At 41.0% G+C, this 16,863-nt stretch overlaps 1 long non-coding RNA gene across 2 annotated transcripts in view; it reads left to right on the forward strand.

Moving 5' to 3' along the window:
• Positions 1-16,863, forward strand: part of LOC110125911 (uncharacterized) — a 102,423-nt gene that overhangs the window by 14,535 nt on the left and 71,025 nt on the right. For both annotated transcript variants that reach the window (XR_011491346.1, XR_002310227.2), the window contains exon 2: positions 6,748-6,921. This is a non-coding gene — a long non-coding RNA (uncharacterized lncRNA). The remainder of the gene's footprint in view (positions 1-6,747; positions 6,922-16,863) is intronic.

Below are 16,863 nucleotides of genomic sequence, written 5' to 3' on the forward strand. Positions count from 1 at the left end.
CACGGTTTCAGATCTATCACTGTTAACCCCATCTGCTTTCCCTCGATGTGGGGGTTTATAAATCTCCTTGCTACTGCATCTAGGCTTATGTTCTGCTTCTTTATGTGATTGTCGCCCCCAGACTGCGTGGTAGGAGTACATGTGGATTGTAGGTGCTATGCAAGTACAATTCTTTTTTTTTTCCACACCACAAAGCACATGGGATCTTAATTCCCCAACCAGGGATCGAACCTGAGCCCCTTGCAGTAGAACCATGGAGTCTTAACCACTGGTCTGCCAGGGAAGTCCTTGAATATTTTTAATTAAATATTGGTTCATGACACCATATAATATATTAAAAACAAAATGCATCATATTTTTTTTAAAGATTTTGTTCTTTTTTTAAAATATTTTTTGATACTTTTATTTTTTGAGTCTTCTTAAATTTGTTGCAATATTGCTTCTGTTTTATGTTTTGGTGTTTTGGCCTCGAGGTTTGAAGGCTGTTAATTCCCAGACTAGGGGTTGAACCATCACCCCCTGCATTGGCAGGTGAAGTCGTAACCACTGGTTTCCAGTGAAGTCCCAGCATCATATAATCTAGATATTTGATCAGAATAACAGATACAGATATTTGAAATGTAGCAGTCATAATAATGCGACTCTAATAGCAACCATCTTTTGAGTGTTTATCAGTGCCTCTGAAATGAGTCCTTTATAAATATGGCCCCATTTAATCCTCACAACATCTCTGTTAGATAAATACCACTGTCCCCCTTTATAGATGAAATAACTGAGCCTCAGAATGGTTAAGAAAACTGCCTGCAGCTACACAGTTCACGAAAATAATACAGTTGGGATTTGAATCTGGATCAACTCAAGTTTTTTGTTGTTATGCAGAGGACGCAACCAGATTGGGAACCTGGATGTTCCAGGAAAACAACGATGTGGAAGACGTGTCTGTAAATACGGGCAGGCATGATGCTCAGGGGCAAACTGCATCCAACAGCCCGATATTTGTAAAAAGAGTGATTGATAACTGCTTGGTAGATTAAATTCCACCTTATTTATTTTTTTCTTATCCTTCTCCCCTTTATGTTGACTTTAGAATACAACCATAGAAATAAGAGAAACTTTTGTATTCACAAGTATTTAAGATAAATGTGTAATTCCTATGTCACCAAGGGGAAAAGGGAGTTTAGGAAAGGAACTTCTCAAGGTCACATGGCTGGCCAGTGACTGACCTAGGGTTCTGAACCCTCATTCCCAGCCTCTCTCCACTACAAGGTGCTATTTCCTCAAGTCATCATTATCACAAACAGCTCCATTCTCGAAGCTAAGCACCCCTGTTTCTCCAATTCTCCACTTTTCATTTGAAAATAATACTGTCTCCACTAAACTGAAAGCTGAAACTGTCATCTCCCAAAAGGGAGCGTTAAATTCATTACTAACGCTTAAAACTCAATTCAGGTATGCTCAGCTACCAACCCAGGCGCTGAAGTGAGACACCTAAAACCATCTCGGTGCTGTTTGCTCATTTTATGGGCCCCTCCCCTCTCTCTCCCCCCTCCCCTAACGACCATCAGGAATTCACATTCTGGAGGCTCCTTTGTGGCAGCATGGGCAAGCATCTCAATTTCCAAACATCTGGCTGGTTTCAATCAATGAGGCTCTAAACAACCACTCCTGGGGCTGCAGATCTAGTGGTGGGGATAACTGGATTCAGGATGCACAGACAGCAGCAAGCAACCGGAGGGCCTCTGCACTCTTTTATTCATGAGAATCTTGGTTTACACTCCCAAGGCTTGGCTGGGCAGCGGGAAGCGTGAACACAAGGCCTCACACAGCTAACAGGGCTGACAAGTCAGCTTAGTATAGGGCAAGTAAATCTACTTTCTTCAGAACCAAAATTCTGCACCATGACTACAGGATAACAGAATACCGACAAACCTGCAGAGCAATCAGGACAAGAATTGGATGTACAAAAAGTAGGGGAGGAACTGTCTTTTCTAAAAGAGAAGATAACAATAAGAAGTTCTCTTCTTTGAATAGTGTTTTGTAATCAACAAAGGGCTCCCCGGGTGCCTCAGTGGTAAGGATTCTGCCTGCAATGCAGGAGATGGGGGTTCGATACCTGGGTCAGGAAGATCCCCTGGAGAAAGGAAAGGCAACCCACTCCCGTATTCTTGCTTGGAGAATCCCATGGACAGAGGAGCCTGGTGGGCTACAATCCATGGGGCTGCAAAAGAGTTGGACATGACTTAGCAACTAAACAACAAATCAACAAAATGTAATTGCACAATGGAGAGAGAGGGTAACAGCCAGAAACCCTATGGTTAGATTGCTGTGTTCCCATCCAGCTCTTCCCAATTATAAGCTGAATGAGCCTGGGCAAGATGTTTAAACTTCTGTTGTCTTACTTTTCTGGGGATGAGAAACCCTCCCACTATGTTCCTATTAGAACTTTTGTAAGGATTCCCAGGTGGCACTAATGGTAAAGAATATGCCTGCCAATGTAGGAGACGCAAGAGACTTACTTGAGTTTGATCCCTAGGTTGGGAGGATTCCCCTGGAGTAGGAAAGGGCAACCCGCTGTAGTAGTCTTATCTGGGAAATTCCATGGACAGAGGAGGCTGGTGGGTTACAGTCCATGGGCTCTCAGAGATTTGGACACGACTGAGCAATGATTAAAAAAGATCCTGTGTAAGTGTTGAGAGACTGCTACCTGGAAATGCCATGGAAATGTGCTTGCTATTGTTATTTCAGTTGTTCTTTACAAATGGCCAGAAGAGCAGAGTAGATATTACTTAAACTGGATAATTATTAGCCAAATCCATTTCACCTGCCTTCCCTCATCAAGGTTGAGTGAAAACTACCAAAACTCTGCATGCCTTCCAAGCAGCACGGCAGCCTAAACAATATGTTTGCCTGAGCTTTCCAGGGACTTGGAGTCAGCTGTGTCTAGTTTAGGCTAAGCTGGTTAAGAGTGGGCATGTGCAAATCTCAGCTCCTTGACCTTTTGATATCAGAGGGCCTCAGGTCAAGCTGAGCGCCTCGGTTTATTAAAGGCTCTCCCCACCTTGGGCTGCCTTGCTGCATTTTTCCTTATCCCATAAATGCCACAAGCACCTTGCCTTCTGGGAAGTGGATCTGGAGTCCTTCTGTCTCCTTGACTGGCTGCCTTTGTCAAAACCCCTCTCGTCACTGCAAGCCTTGGCGTCTCAGCAACTTAGCTTGTTGTAAGTCGGGAAAAATGAACCTGGTTTAGTAGCATTACCTCCATTGGAAAAATGGAAGCTCGAAGTGATTAAGAAGTTTAAAAGTGTACCAGTAGTGAGTGGTAGAGGTGAGTTAAAACTTAACTTCAGTGCTTTTCTTTCTTCTTTCTCTCTCTCCTTTTTTTTTTTTTTTTCCTGACTCACTGTGAGGCTTGTAGAATCTTAGTTTCCTCAATCAGGGATTGAACCTAGGCCTCAGTGAAAGTGATGAGGCCTAACAGCTGGATGACCAGGTAATTTCACAGTTAATTCACTCATTGTGAATTGAGCCCTTACTCTATGTGCGAGCCACAATATTGGGGACTCAGATATACCTTGATATATAGGTATTTTCTCAAAAGTATTAGAGGCTCATGCTTACTGCCTGATACAAGCAAAGCTGGAAGTGATTTGGTGGTATGGATGGGGTAAGCTTTCAATAGCAGGCCTTCACTACTAAGCCATAGTTTCGCAAGATTTAAGTGATGGAAGCACGAGAAACCATGAAGTTTTGCTGTTCTTTGGGAAAACTGAATTCTTGAGCTGTTCCGTGAATGAAGGAGACACACTATCAAATTCACACTATACTTGGAAAGTTTACTGGTAAAATTTCAGGCTCAGGAGGAGTTGAACTCTCCTGATTCAAAGCCCATGCCATCTCTTACTGGCTACTTGGCCTAGAGTCAATTAATTACCCTTTCTGTTTGCAGTTCTTTTATTATTTTTTTAATCAGGTTTATTTATTTTAAAATTTTTATTGGAATATAGTTGTTTTACAATGTTGTGTTAGTTTCTACGGTATGGCAAAATGAATCAGTTACCAGTATGTATATATTCTCTCTTTTTTGCATTTCCTTTCCATTTAAGTCACCGCAGAGCACTGAGTTGAGTTCTGGTGCTATAGAGCAACTTCTCATTAGTTATCTGTCCTATCCATGATACCAATAATGTATGTGTCAATCCCAGTCTCCCAGATCATCCCAACACCCCTCCCCACCCCATTCTCCCTTTAGTGTCCACATGTTTGTCCTCTTAAATGGGGATATGGCTCTGACCTCCCCTTAGAGATAATGATATAACGCAGCATTACCCAGTCTTATTTAAACCTTATATCCTCTTTCCCAAAAGTCCTGATTGCCTTCCTGCAGATAGCCTGCAAGACCCTGACATAGAAAATGACCCTGCTTTTTGATTTTTAAAATGTTTGTTTAAAATTTTCCCTGTGACTCTTCCTGAGGATGGAGGGAAGGCAATAACATGATGTGTGATTGTGACTGCAACTCTCCCCTGCCCAGTCATGGGTAAAAACAACTGGCATTTGTAAATCTTTTGGGCCTGTTACTGAGTGCATTCTAAAATCAGCTGTCTAATGGAATTTTAAAAAGTGTTTATTTAAAGCATGTGCTGTGTGCTCAGTCACATCCAACTCTTTTCAGCCCCATGGACTGTAACCCCCCAGGTTCCTCTGTCCATGGGATTCTCCAGGCAAGAATATTGGAGTGGGGTGCCATTTCCTACGCCAGGGGATCTTCCTGACTCGGGGATCGAGCCTGTGACTCTAGTGTCCCCAGCACTGGCAGGCAGATCCTTTACCTCTTGTGCCACCTGGGGGGAGCCCGTTTAATGCTTACGGTGTGTTACATGGGGCTTTTCTGGTGGCCCAGTCAGTAAAGAATGTGTTATAGTCACCGAGGAAACCGGTGATTAAGCCGGATAAGGCCCACTCTCTCATATGACGTATTTTAGCGGAATGAAAGGTAACAAACCCAGAAACAAATAATGATTTAAGGCAGTAATATATGCTCTGAAGGCTGCTAAATGATGGTGCTATGATAGTTACTACTACTGAAATGGTAATAATACTGATGATTGTAGCCAGCAAGAGAGGACTGAGTATCTAATAGGCAGCAGTGTGATTGCTCTTCTTTCACTTATCACAAGTCTTTATTTTTTTAAAAGGACCACCTTTTTCGCATTTCTTAGATTAGTTTTATGGGATTCTGGTTTGGAAAACCTTCATTTCCAGCATACAATCTTCAAGTGTAGCTTCCAGTGTGCCTGCCCCTAGCATTTGCAGGGCCCTGGATAAGAGTGCAAATGGAAGCCCACATACCATGTGTCTAAATATTTAAGGATTACAAACCAAGCTAATAAACTTTCAAATTTATCCTCCTAGCTTGACAAATACAATGTCATAACAATGTGCAAAGCCAGGTTTGGATTTAGAACTCTCAGAGCCTTGGATTTTTGTGCTGGAAAGTGGTGGCCCGGGGAGAACTGGCTTCTGAGAACCACATTCTTTCTCAGCCCTGAAGCAGTAAGAGGCTTTGCTTGAAAGTTACGGATTGCAACCCACACCCACGAACACCTATCACTTGCGTACCTCTTGGCATGCCCCTTAAAAAGTCTGGACCAGAAATTCCAGAGTTCTTGGTACTCAGCAAACAAAGAAGCATGAAGTACAGATAGAATGACCAGTTATCCTAAAGTTAATTCCAACCCTGGCATTTCATGATTCGGTTTTTGGTGCTGGAATTTGGATGATCTGAAACGTGCAAAATATTAATATTATGCTATGCATGTACACGGTATTTTGTCTAGGGAGAAGTGTGCCTTGTGGAAAATTCTTAACAGTGGCATAGGAAAAACAGCATTGGGATCTATTGTATAGACATGTCTTGTTAATATTCATTGATCTCAAAAGTCAAATTTCACAGCAGGTAAGAGTAACCAAGCTCAGAATTATGGGCAAAGTATTTCCCTTCCATGGACTTCAGTTTCACTTGTGAAAATGCTAAGCTTTGGATTCCAAGTTCCTGCTAGCACATTTTTATGATTTTATGATGTAATCTTCAAAAGCTTTTCCCTTGAATAGGAAGCAAGGGTGTTTAGTAAGGAGAAGAACCTCAACAATGAGATGTTTACCAAGAGCAATAATTGTGAATTATGTTACAGTTCTCTTAAAGCCTATGTAAAAGGTTGAATGTGTTATCTCATTGAATTTTTTCATCCCCAGCCTGTGATGCTGGTATCTTTTGCTTCACTTGCCACTAAAGAAAATGAAACAGAGAAGATAAGTGAATTACCCACAATCTTTCAACCTCTGAGTGACAGGGCCAGGTCACAAATCCAAGTACAACCTTTAAAGTGGGTCAGCAGGTTTTCAAACCTTTGCACTGGGGAAAGGTGCTCTTGTAGGTGTGAAATCCATTCTTTCTGAAGGAAGAAGGGGATAAAAAGCAGCAAGCACAAGCGTGTCTCTTATGACTCATTAGTCAACTTCAGGCGGACCTCTGTTTCAGAAGGGAAATCATTATTGCGGTTGCTACCAGGCTGATACACACACGATGTACACGCCCTCCACACTGCAATGCTGTCTCACTTTGCTCTGGACACTCAGCCTCTGAAATAATACAGCCAATGGGACTCTTTGCTGGCACATATGTTGTAAAATGCATAAAGGCTGAGAACGTGTTTCCGAGCACTGCTTCTGTTTCCATCTCTTAAACAGATTGTGTGCGCAGTCTGGCCAGTTGCCCGCAGCATTCTACCTGCTGTGCTGGGGAAGGCTGAGCCTCCATGGAGAAAGAGGCTCCATTGTACAGAACACTCTCCCATATGCAAGCTCCGAGAGACTTCATGCCAGGCACAGGACACAGAATATGCTGATAATTAAGTGTCCAAGGTGAGTGGTGAAAATGGAAGAGGGGAGGTGGTGTATGTGAAACTAAACATGTAAAGCATTACAAAGAGGCACACCTAAATGCAGAGTCGCTGGAATGAATCAAGTGAAAGCTGAAACAAGAGAACAGTGCTAAATTCACCAAATGTAAACACATTTTGGGGACAAGATCTTGCTTGTGTTAACCCACCAACTGTGGTGGTCAATGATGTATCTGGCCACCAATACACTGTTCCTGAGTGGTCAACTCACTTGGACTAGAATTTCAATCTCTGTTGCTTTCTTTAATGTCTGTATGACTGTGGGTTGGTTAATTAAACTTTTAAATCTCAGTTTCTTTGTTTGGAAAACGGGGGTAATTATACATACCACTCAGGGTTTTTTTTTTTGTTGTTGTTGACAAGTGTGTTATGTTTTCTATCCAAACTGGTTTAGGTCAGTGTTTGGAAAATAGATGTTTATCTTATCTCTAGTAGCTGCTGTAATCAGAATCGCCATCTTCATTAATTTATATTTCCAACTTCCATGCTTAACAAAAGGGTTGCTGCTAAATGTTGAGTGCACTTGTTAAATTTTAAATCAAATTTAATGGGGCAGAATTTACATACAATAAAACACTCAGTTCAGGTGTAAAGTTCAGTGACTTTTGATAATTCTATACCTTCTTGTAATCACCACTGCCAACAAAATAGGGAAAATTCTCATGCTAAGATGTTCTCTGCTGACCTTTTGTGGTCAATGACCCTCAACTTCCAGCCCACGCAATTACTGATCTGCTTTCTGTTACTGTGTGTATAGCACGCTATTTGTTTCTTTCCTTTTCACACACTTTGGGTTTTTATTTGCTCTTCTATATCCAGCTTTTTAATATGTGAATTTAGGTGATTGACTTTACCATTTACTTTTCCTGCTTTAATCACATCTCAAAAATTGATGTGTTTTGATTTTCATCCAGTTTGAAATACCTTCTAATTTCTCTTCTTGTTTCTTCTTCAAACTGTTTCTTTAGCAATGTATTATTGACTTCATACACATGTGGGCAATTTCGAGTTATCTTGCTATCTTCTGATAATTTCAGTTTTAATTCTATTGTGATCGAAGAGCATGCTCAGATTTACTTCAGTTGTTTAGAATTTGAGACTTCTATTATGGCTAAGGACATCATGGTAAAAGTGAATATTCTCTTAAGAAGGCAGATCTCATGTTAATTTTTCTTACCACAATAAACTTGAAAAAAATTAGAAAATGTCATTTGTATTTACCCATGTATTTACCATATTTGGCACTCTACAGTCTTTTGTGTTGATCCAACTTTCCTTTTAATATCATTTCTATTCTTCCTTTAACTCCTTTAATTTTTATTTTTTGTATACCATATCTGTTAGCAGCAAATTCTTGCAGCCTTTGCATGTCTAAAAAGTCTTTATTTTTACCTAAGTTTTGAAAAGTATTTTTTTCTGGAGATAGAAAAGTGTTTTTCTTTCAGTACTTTTACGACTGTAAGCCATTTTCTCTGGTTCACATAATGCTAAACATTCTTATCTCTTATCTTTATTTCTATTCTTCTGTAAATAATAATTTTTTTCTATAGAAGATTTTGAGGTATTATTACTGGTTTTTAGAATTTGGTTATTATCATCAATTTCCTTTAATTCTGTCCCCTTTTTCTGTGTTTTCTCTCATACTTTTTAGATAAATAAAGTCCAAAATCCTTTGCTAATCATACAAAATCCTTCCACATCTAGTCCCTGGTGACCTCAACTTTATGGCTTATATAACTCCTTTGCCCTGAACTACTGTGCTCTCATACCTCCCCAGTCTCCACAACATTTTATAGCTTCATTTAGTCTATTCATCATTCTTTCAACCTACTGCAGTGGAAGTTTTCTGGCTTTTCCAGGTATGTTTTCCAGTCTTATTGCCTGTTGTATGCCTAGGACACTCTTCTGTAGGGGCTGCATTAATGGGATTCTTTGCTTCTTTTCATCTGGTTGAGAAGAGATCAAGAGTAGGAGATGCGATGGACTGAATGTGTTTCCCCAATATTGGTATGTTGAAGCTTAAACTCTTAGTGTGAAGTTATATCTGAAGATAGGGCTTTTAGAGGGTGATTAAACCTAAATTATATCTTAAGAGTGGGGGTCCTAATTAGGCAGAAATGGTGGCCATATAAGAAAGTTTGCTTTATACATGTACATGCGAGGAGGAAAGCTGTTGTGGGGACCTGGTAAGGTGACCACCTGCAAACGAGGGAAGGAGCCCTCTCACCAGACACTGACCTTGCTGACACCTTGATATTGGACTTCCGGTATGTAGAACTGTGATAAAAAAGATTTCAGTTGTTTGTCTCTCAGTCTACGGTGTTTTTCAAGTAGCCTCAGCAAACGAATAAAGGAACTGACTAACACTAATAGGTATAAAATATATCCTTGGAAGGAAACATGTTAGAATCAAACGCCAAAACTGAAAGACTCTGTGTGTATTTGTGTGTGTGTGTGTGTGTACATACTTGGCATACTAGAGAATATTATGAGAAATAAGACAGACATGCCTCTTGATGTCTTATAGTTCATGGTCCAGTGGAAATACAGTCAGATGTTCATGAATTTTCCTCACTTGGTTCACCTTGTATATATTTATGGGAATCTGTAAAGAGGAGTTAGAAGGTGGTTAACAGAAATTTCTGAGTTTCACCAATAGAACTACCAGTTACTGTACAATTTCCTCAGCTATAAAATGGATTAATGAGATCACACATAGTCATTGAACACATAATTATTGAGTGTTTGCAAATGCCAACTAAAAGATGTAGAATACTAAACAGAAACTGAAATATCATTTCTCATAATTTATAATCTAATCAGGTAATACAGTAACTGAAGTATATTAAAACCTCAAATTTTACTTATATTACCTTTATAAATGTTGTTTCTAATGACATGCATGTGTGTTTTCCTCTGTCCTTATAAACTGCGGCTTCCACTCTGTTAATCCTCATGGTCACAGACCATTTTAGTTACTTCTGTATCTCTGATAGTCTGGGCCAGTCTCTGGTGTGTACTTAGTGAATACATGAATGAATTAAAGTATTTTAATAAGCACTGTTATGCTATGGGCTACTTCCATAGGTAATTCTATTGATACCCACATTTAAAGCTTCTCCCCAAGACTATTGCCAAGTGAACCAGATATGTTTTTTACTTTTTTTGAGTGCATGGCCTTGTTTGAAACTTTTAGAACTCTACTTCAAATGATGAGAATTGCCTGAGGGATCAAGGGAGGTTAAAAATCTTTAGTAAATATGTAGGATCCAGTCTAGTACTTGATACATAGTATAAGCTCCATTCAGAGAACTAAGGTCATGGCATCCAACTCAACATTCAGAAAAGATTTCAAAAACTTAGCATTAAGATCCAACTCATCATTCAGAAAACTAAGATCATGGCCTCTTATCCTATCATTTTATGGAAAACAGATGGGGAAACAATGGAAACAGTAACAGACTTTATTTTTGGGGGGCTTCAAAATCACTGCAGTTGGTGACTGCAGCCATGAAATGAAAAGATGCTTGTTCCTTGGAAGAAAAACTATGACCAACCTAGGCAGCATATTAAAAAGCAGAGACATTACTTTGTTGACAAAAGTCCATCTAGTCAAAGATATGGTTTCTGCAGTAGTCATGTATGGATGTGAGAGTTGAACTTTAAAGAAAGCTGAGTGCTGAAGAATTGATGCTTTTGAACTGTGGTGTTGGAGAAAGCTCCTGAGAGTCCCTTGGACTGTGAGGAGATCAAACCAGTTAATCCTCAAGGAAATCAGTCCTGAATATTCATTGGAAGAACTGATGCTGAAGCTGAAACTCCAATACTTTGGCCACCTGATGTGAGGAATGACTCATTGGAAAAGACCCTGATGCTGGGAAAGAATGAAGGCAGAAGGAGAAGGAGACAATAGAGGATGAGATGGTTGGTTGGCATCACCAACTCAATGGACATGAGTTTGAGTAAACTCCGGGAGTTGGTGATGGACAGGGAGGCCTGGTGTGTTGCAGTCCATGGGGTCACAGAGCTGGACATGAATGAGCAACTGAACTGAACAAGCTCCATAAATGCTTGATGAATTGAATCTGAATAAGAAACTATCATTTAGAACCTATGTGTAGTGTCCATCCCCCTTAGCTTTGAGGTCAGGAAAGGTTTATTGTCCAAGTTCATCAGATATACGGGCTTCCCTGGTGGCTCAGCTGATAAAGAATCTACCTATAATGTGGTGATCCCTGAGATGAGGAAGATCCCCTGGAAAAGGGAAAGGCTACCCACTCCAGTATTCTGGCCTGGAGAATTCCAGGGCCTGTAGAGTCCATTGGATTGCAAAGAGTTGGACATGACTGTGTGACTTTGACTTTCACATCAGATATAGTAGGGGCAGGACTAAGGACCAGATACCTTTATTCCCATCCCTTATCAGGCACACTAGTGAAGGAAAGCTATTCCCTCACCAGAATATCAGCAGGGAATTAGGCATTGCAAAATCTACATACAATCATGTAGAAACATGTGACACTGGAAAAGTCTTAGTTATGAAGCTTTGAAAATGAGCATTCCTTGCTAAACAAATGCCAACAGTAATGGAGGAGATCATGTGGCCTGAACTCAGAAGCTTTGGACCACAGACATTCTTAGACTTAGGGTCGTTTGACTTGGGAATTTTTTTTTTTTTTTTTTGACTTTATGGTGGTGGGAAAGTGATACCCATTCAGTAGAAGCTGTACTTAAAATTTTGAAACTTGATTTAATGTGCACCTTTCCCCTCCTACCCTTGCCACCGGGCTGGTTATTTGCTATTTTATAATCAAGTGCTGCTGGGCAAAGAACTGCAGCTCCCAGTCAGTCCCACAATGATCCATGAGGGTAAACAGCTGGTACACTGACAAGCATCCTGCATCCAACAACCATTCTGTTTTCCTTTCAGTACAGCCATGAAATTAAAAGGCACTTACTCCTTGGAAGGAAAGTTATGGCCAACCTAGACAGCATATTAAAAAGAAGAGACATTACTTTGCCAACAAAGGTCAAGGCTATAGTTTTTCCAGTCATCATGTATGGATGTGAGAGTTGGACTGTAAAGAAAGCTGAGCACCAAAGAATTGATGCTTTTGAACTGTGGTATTGGAGAAGACTCTTGAGAGTCCCTTGAACTGCAAGGAGATCCAACCAGTCCATCCTGAAGGAGATCAGTCCTGGGTGTTCATTGGAAGAACTGATGTTGAAGCTGAAACTCAAATACTTTGGCCACCTGATGCAAAGGGCTGACTCATTTGAAAAGACCCTGGTGCTGGGAGGGATTGAGGGCAGGTGGAGAAGGGGATGACAGAGGATGAGATGGTTGACTGGCATCACTGACTCCATGGACATGAGTTTGGGTGGACTCCGGGAGTTAGTGTTGGACAGGGAGTCCTGGCGTGCTGCAGTCCATGAGGTTACAAAGAGTCGGACATGATTGAGCAACTGAACTGAACTGCCAGTACTTAATCAACTACTTGAGATATTCAACACTTTAAACTTTGTGTTAGTTTTGCCCAGTTGTAGGCTAACACAACATGAGCATGTTTAAGGTAAGCCAGGCTAAGCTATACTGTCTGATGGGGTAGGTGTGAAATGCCCTTTGGTCTCAGATATTTTCAACCTATAGTGGGTTTATCAGGATGTAGCCCATTGTAGATCAAATAAGCTCTGTGTTTAGTTTTCCTTGTGAGGCTTTGATTGGCCCAAGTCTTTAGAAATAGAATATGGATCCTAGAGTAAAGCACATCAGGGTCCCTGTGTGAATAACTTAATGAATTAAATTACTGTTTAACAAGGACATGTAGCTTGTCTTCTGTAAGCCTGGGTTGCCTTTTGCATGATAGGGAACCTACTCCTTTCTCACGATGTTGTACAAGTACAGCATTTAGAGAAATGTCTTAGTAAATGGTAATGACCCCACTCACTGGCCTCCAAGCAAAAGATAGGGCTGGGAGTGTGTTTAGACAGGTAGGCAGTTCCACATAATAGCTAAGATTAAGAGTCATACAGTTGTGGATTTGAATGCTAGTTCTGCCATTTGCAACTTTGGGACTTGGGGAAGTGACTCAGCCTCTCCATAGAAGACAGAATTGACCAGTTATACTGCTGGAGTGCATACCATGATGCCTTTCCCAGATCCCTTTTCAGGAATGATAGTAAAAAGTGAAAGTGAAAGTTGCTCAGTCGTGTCCAACTCTTTGCAACCCCATGGACTATACAGTCCATGGAATCCTCCAGGCCAGAATGCTGGAGTGGGTAGCCATTCCCTTCTCCAGGGGATCTTCCCAACCCAGGGATCAAACCCAGGTCTCCCGCATTACAGGTGGATTCGTTATCAGCTGAGTCACAAGGGAAGCCCAAGAGAACTGATTTTTCCAACTGTTGGGAGTAGTCCTAGCTGCTGACTCTCAGCTCAAGTCCTCCACAAGAGTTACCCTTGGTGAGAGTTCCTCATCCAGCATCACAACTCCCTCCTTGGGCAGCTCTTATTTGTGACTCATTGCTTTGGGGGCATAAAGTCTCAGCCCCTGACAACTGTAAGAGGCCAGTGTAGCTTCAGAGCTCCCCATGGAGCCGGTTGAGCCCTGTGGGGGCCATCTGTAGCCCATCTTCTGTTACTGCCTGATTCTGGTTCTTTCTCTTGCTCCATGGTGTTTATTCTGATAGCATTTCCCAGTACAATGGTCTGTGATGCCAGTCTCAGATACTTTTTCCACGGGGAAACAGTCTGCAACAGACATGCAAGTAACCAAATCCCCCAAATCTCAGTGACTAAGTATTTATCTACACAGTTCAGCTCTTCTCCATGTGGTCACTTGGTGATTTAGACTGGTGAAGGCTCTGTTGATGCCCTGTAGCTTTTGAAACAAGCAGACTCTCTAGCTGAAAGTCCCTGCCACAGCTGGGAGAGCATCACTGGCTCCTATATGCATTGGTCTGAAAGAGATCTGTGACCCTTCCATACAGACCCTGAGCAGACTCTGAGAATGACTGCAGTCACCAAGTCAAGTTGGAAAAATGCTAAGCATTTCAGTAGTCAGGTAGGAATAGAAATTGTGGGGCAAATTTTCAACAAGGAAGACTGTTGCAGAGTGACAGATGTTATAAATTGGTGGCAGCAAAGGCTCAGGACAATATTTTCCTTTTCCTTTTTACATTTTTGCCACATTCACCCATTTTTATAATATGTTCCTGAGTTTCACTGTACTGGTAGGTTTACAGACACACTTATTTGTTGAAAGAAAAATTTTAATATTAAAATGCATGATGAAAGAAAGATGAGAATTATTCTTTGGCAGTCTGACATAATAGTTCAGTCACTCAGGTGTGTCCAACTCTTTACAGCCCCATGGACTGCAGCACACCAGGCTTCCCTGTCCATCACCAACTCCTGTGGCTTGCTGAAATTCATGTCCATTGGGTCGGTGATGCCATCCAACCATCTCATCCTCTCTCGTCCCCTTCTCCTCCTGTCTTCAATCTTTCCCAGCATCAGGGTCTTCTCTAGTGAGTCAGTTCTTCACATCAGGTGGCCAAAATACTGGAGCTTCAGATTCAGTCCTTCCAGTGAATAGTCAGGGTTGATTTCCTTTAGGATTGACTGGTTTGATCTCTTTGCATTCCAAAGGACTCTCAAGAGCCTTCTCCAACAATACCACCACTAGTTCAAAAACATTAATTCTCTGGTACTCAGCTTTCTTTAGAGTCCAACTCTCACATCCATACACGACTACTGGAAAAACCAGGAGCTTTGACCAGACGGACCTTTGTCTCTGCTTTTTAAAATGATGATCATAGCTTTTCTAGGATGGTCATAGCTTTTCTTCCAAGGAGCAAGTGTCTTTTAATTTCATGACTATAGTCTTCATCTGCAGTGGTTTTGGAGCCCAAGAAAATAAACTCTGTCTCTGTTTCCATTGTTTCCCCATCTATAAGCCATGAAGTGATGTGACCAGATGCCATGATCTTAGTTTTTTGAATGTTGAGATTTAAGCCAGCGTTTTCTCTCCTCTTTCACTTTCATCAAGAGGCTCTTTTGTTCCTATTCACTTCCTGCCATAAAAGTGGTATCATCTGCATATCTGAGGTTATTGATATTTCTCCTGGCAATCTTGATTTCAGCTAGTGCTTCATCCAGCCTGATATTTTGCATGATGTACTCTGCATATAAGTTAAATAAGCAGGGTGACAATATGCAGGTTTGACGTACTCCTTTCCCTATTTGTAACCAGTCTGTTGTTCCCCATTCAGTTCTAACTGTTGCTTCTTGACCTTCATACAGATTTCTCAAGAGGCCGGTAAGGTTGTCCAGTATTCCCATCTCTTGAAGAATTTTCCACAGCTTGCTGTGTTCTACACAGTCAAAGGCTTTGGTGTAATCAATAAAGCAGATGTAGAGGTTTTCTGGAAGTCTCTTGCTTTTTCTATGATCCAATGCATGTTGGCAGTTTGATCACTGGTTCCTCTGCCTTTTCTAAATCTAGCTTGAACATCTGGAAGTTCATGGTTCACATATGGTTGAATCCTGGCTTGGAGAATTTTGAGCATTTCTTTGCTAGTGTGTGAGATGAGTGCAATTGTGTGGAAGATGGAACATTCTTTGGCATTTCCCTTCTTTGGGATTGGAATGAAAACTGACTTTTCCAGTCCTGTGGCGACTGCTGAGTTTTCCAAATTTGCTGGCATATTGAGTGCAGCACTTTCACAACATCATCTTTTAGGATTTGAAATAGTTCAACTGGAATTCCATCACCTCCACTAGCTTTGTTCATAGTGATACTTTCCAAGGCCCACTTGACTTCACATTCCAGGATGTCTGGCTCTAGGTGAGTGATCACACCATCATGATTATCTGGGTCGTGAAGATCTTTTTTGTACAGTTCTTCTGTGTATTCTTGCCACCTCTTCTTAATATCTTCTGCTTCTGTTAGGTCCAAACCATTTCTGCCCTTTATTGAGCCCATCTTTGCATGAAATTTTTCCTGTGGTATCTCTAATTTTCTTGAAGAGATCTCTAGTCTTTCCCATTCTATTGTTTTCCTCTACTTCTTTGCACTGATCACTAAGTAAAGCTTTCTTATCTCTCTTTGCTATTCTTAGGAACTCTGCCTTCAGATTAGTGTATCTTTCCTTTTATCCCTTGCTTTTCTCTTCTTTTCTCAGCTATTTGTAAGGCCTCCTCAGACAGCCATTGGCCTTTTTGCATTTCTTTTTCTTGGGAATGGTTTGATCACAGCCTCCTGTATAATATCACGAGCCTCTGTACATAGTTCTTCAGGCACTCTGTCTCTCAGATCTAATCCCTTGAATCTATTTGTCACTTCTACTGTATAATCATAAAAGATTTGATTTAGGTCATACCTGAGTGGCCTAGTGGTTTTCCCTACTTTCTTCAATTTAAGTCTGAATTTTGCAACAAGGAGTTCATGATCTGAGCCACAGTCAGCTCCCAGTCTTGTTTTTGCTGGCTGTATAGAGCTTCTCCATCTTTGACTGTAAAGAATATAATTAATCTGAGTTTGGTATTGACCATCTGAGTTTGGTAATGTCCACGTGAAGTCTTCCCTTGTGTTGTTGTAAGATGTTGTTTGCTATGACCAGTGCGTTTCCTTGGCAAAACTATGTTAGCCTTTGCCCTGCTTCATTTTGTACTCCAAGGCCAAATTTGCCTGTTACTACAGGTATCTCTTGACTTTCTACTTTTGCATTCCAGTCCCCTATAATGAAAGGACATCTTTTTTGGGTGTTAGTTCTAGATGGTCTTGTAGGTCTTTATAGAACCGTTCAGCTTCAGCTTCTTCAGTATTACTGGTTGGGGCATAGAATTGGATTACTGTGATAGTGAATGGTTTGCCTTGGAAATGAACAGAGATCATTCTGT

The sequence above is a fragment of the Odocoileus virginianus genome, chromosome 15 (genome assembly GCF_023699985.2).
Source record: "Odocoileus virginianus isolate 20LAN1187 ecotype Illinois chromosome 15, Ovbor_1.2, whole genome shotgun sequence".
NCBI lineage: Eukaryota > Metazoa > Chordata > Mammalia > Artiodactyla > Cervidae > Odocoileus > Odocoileus virginianus.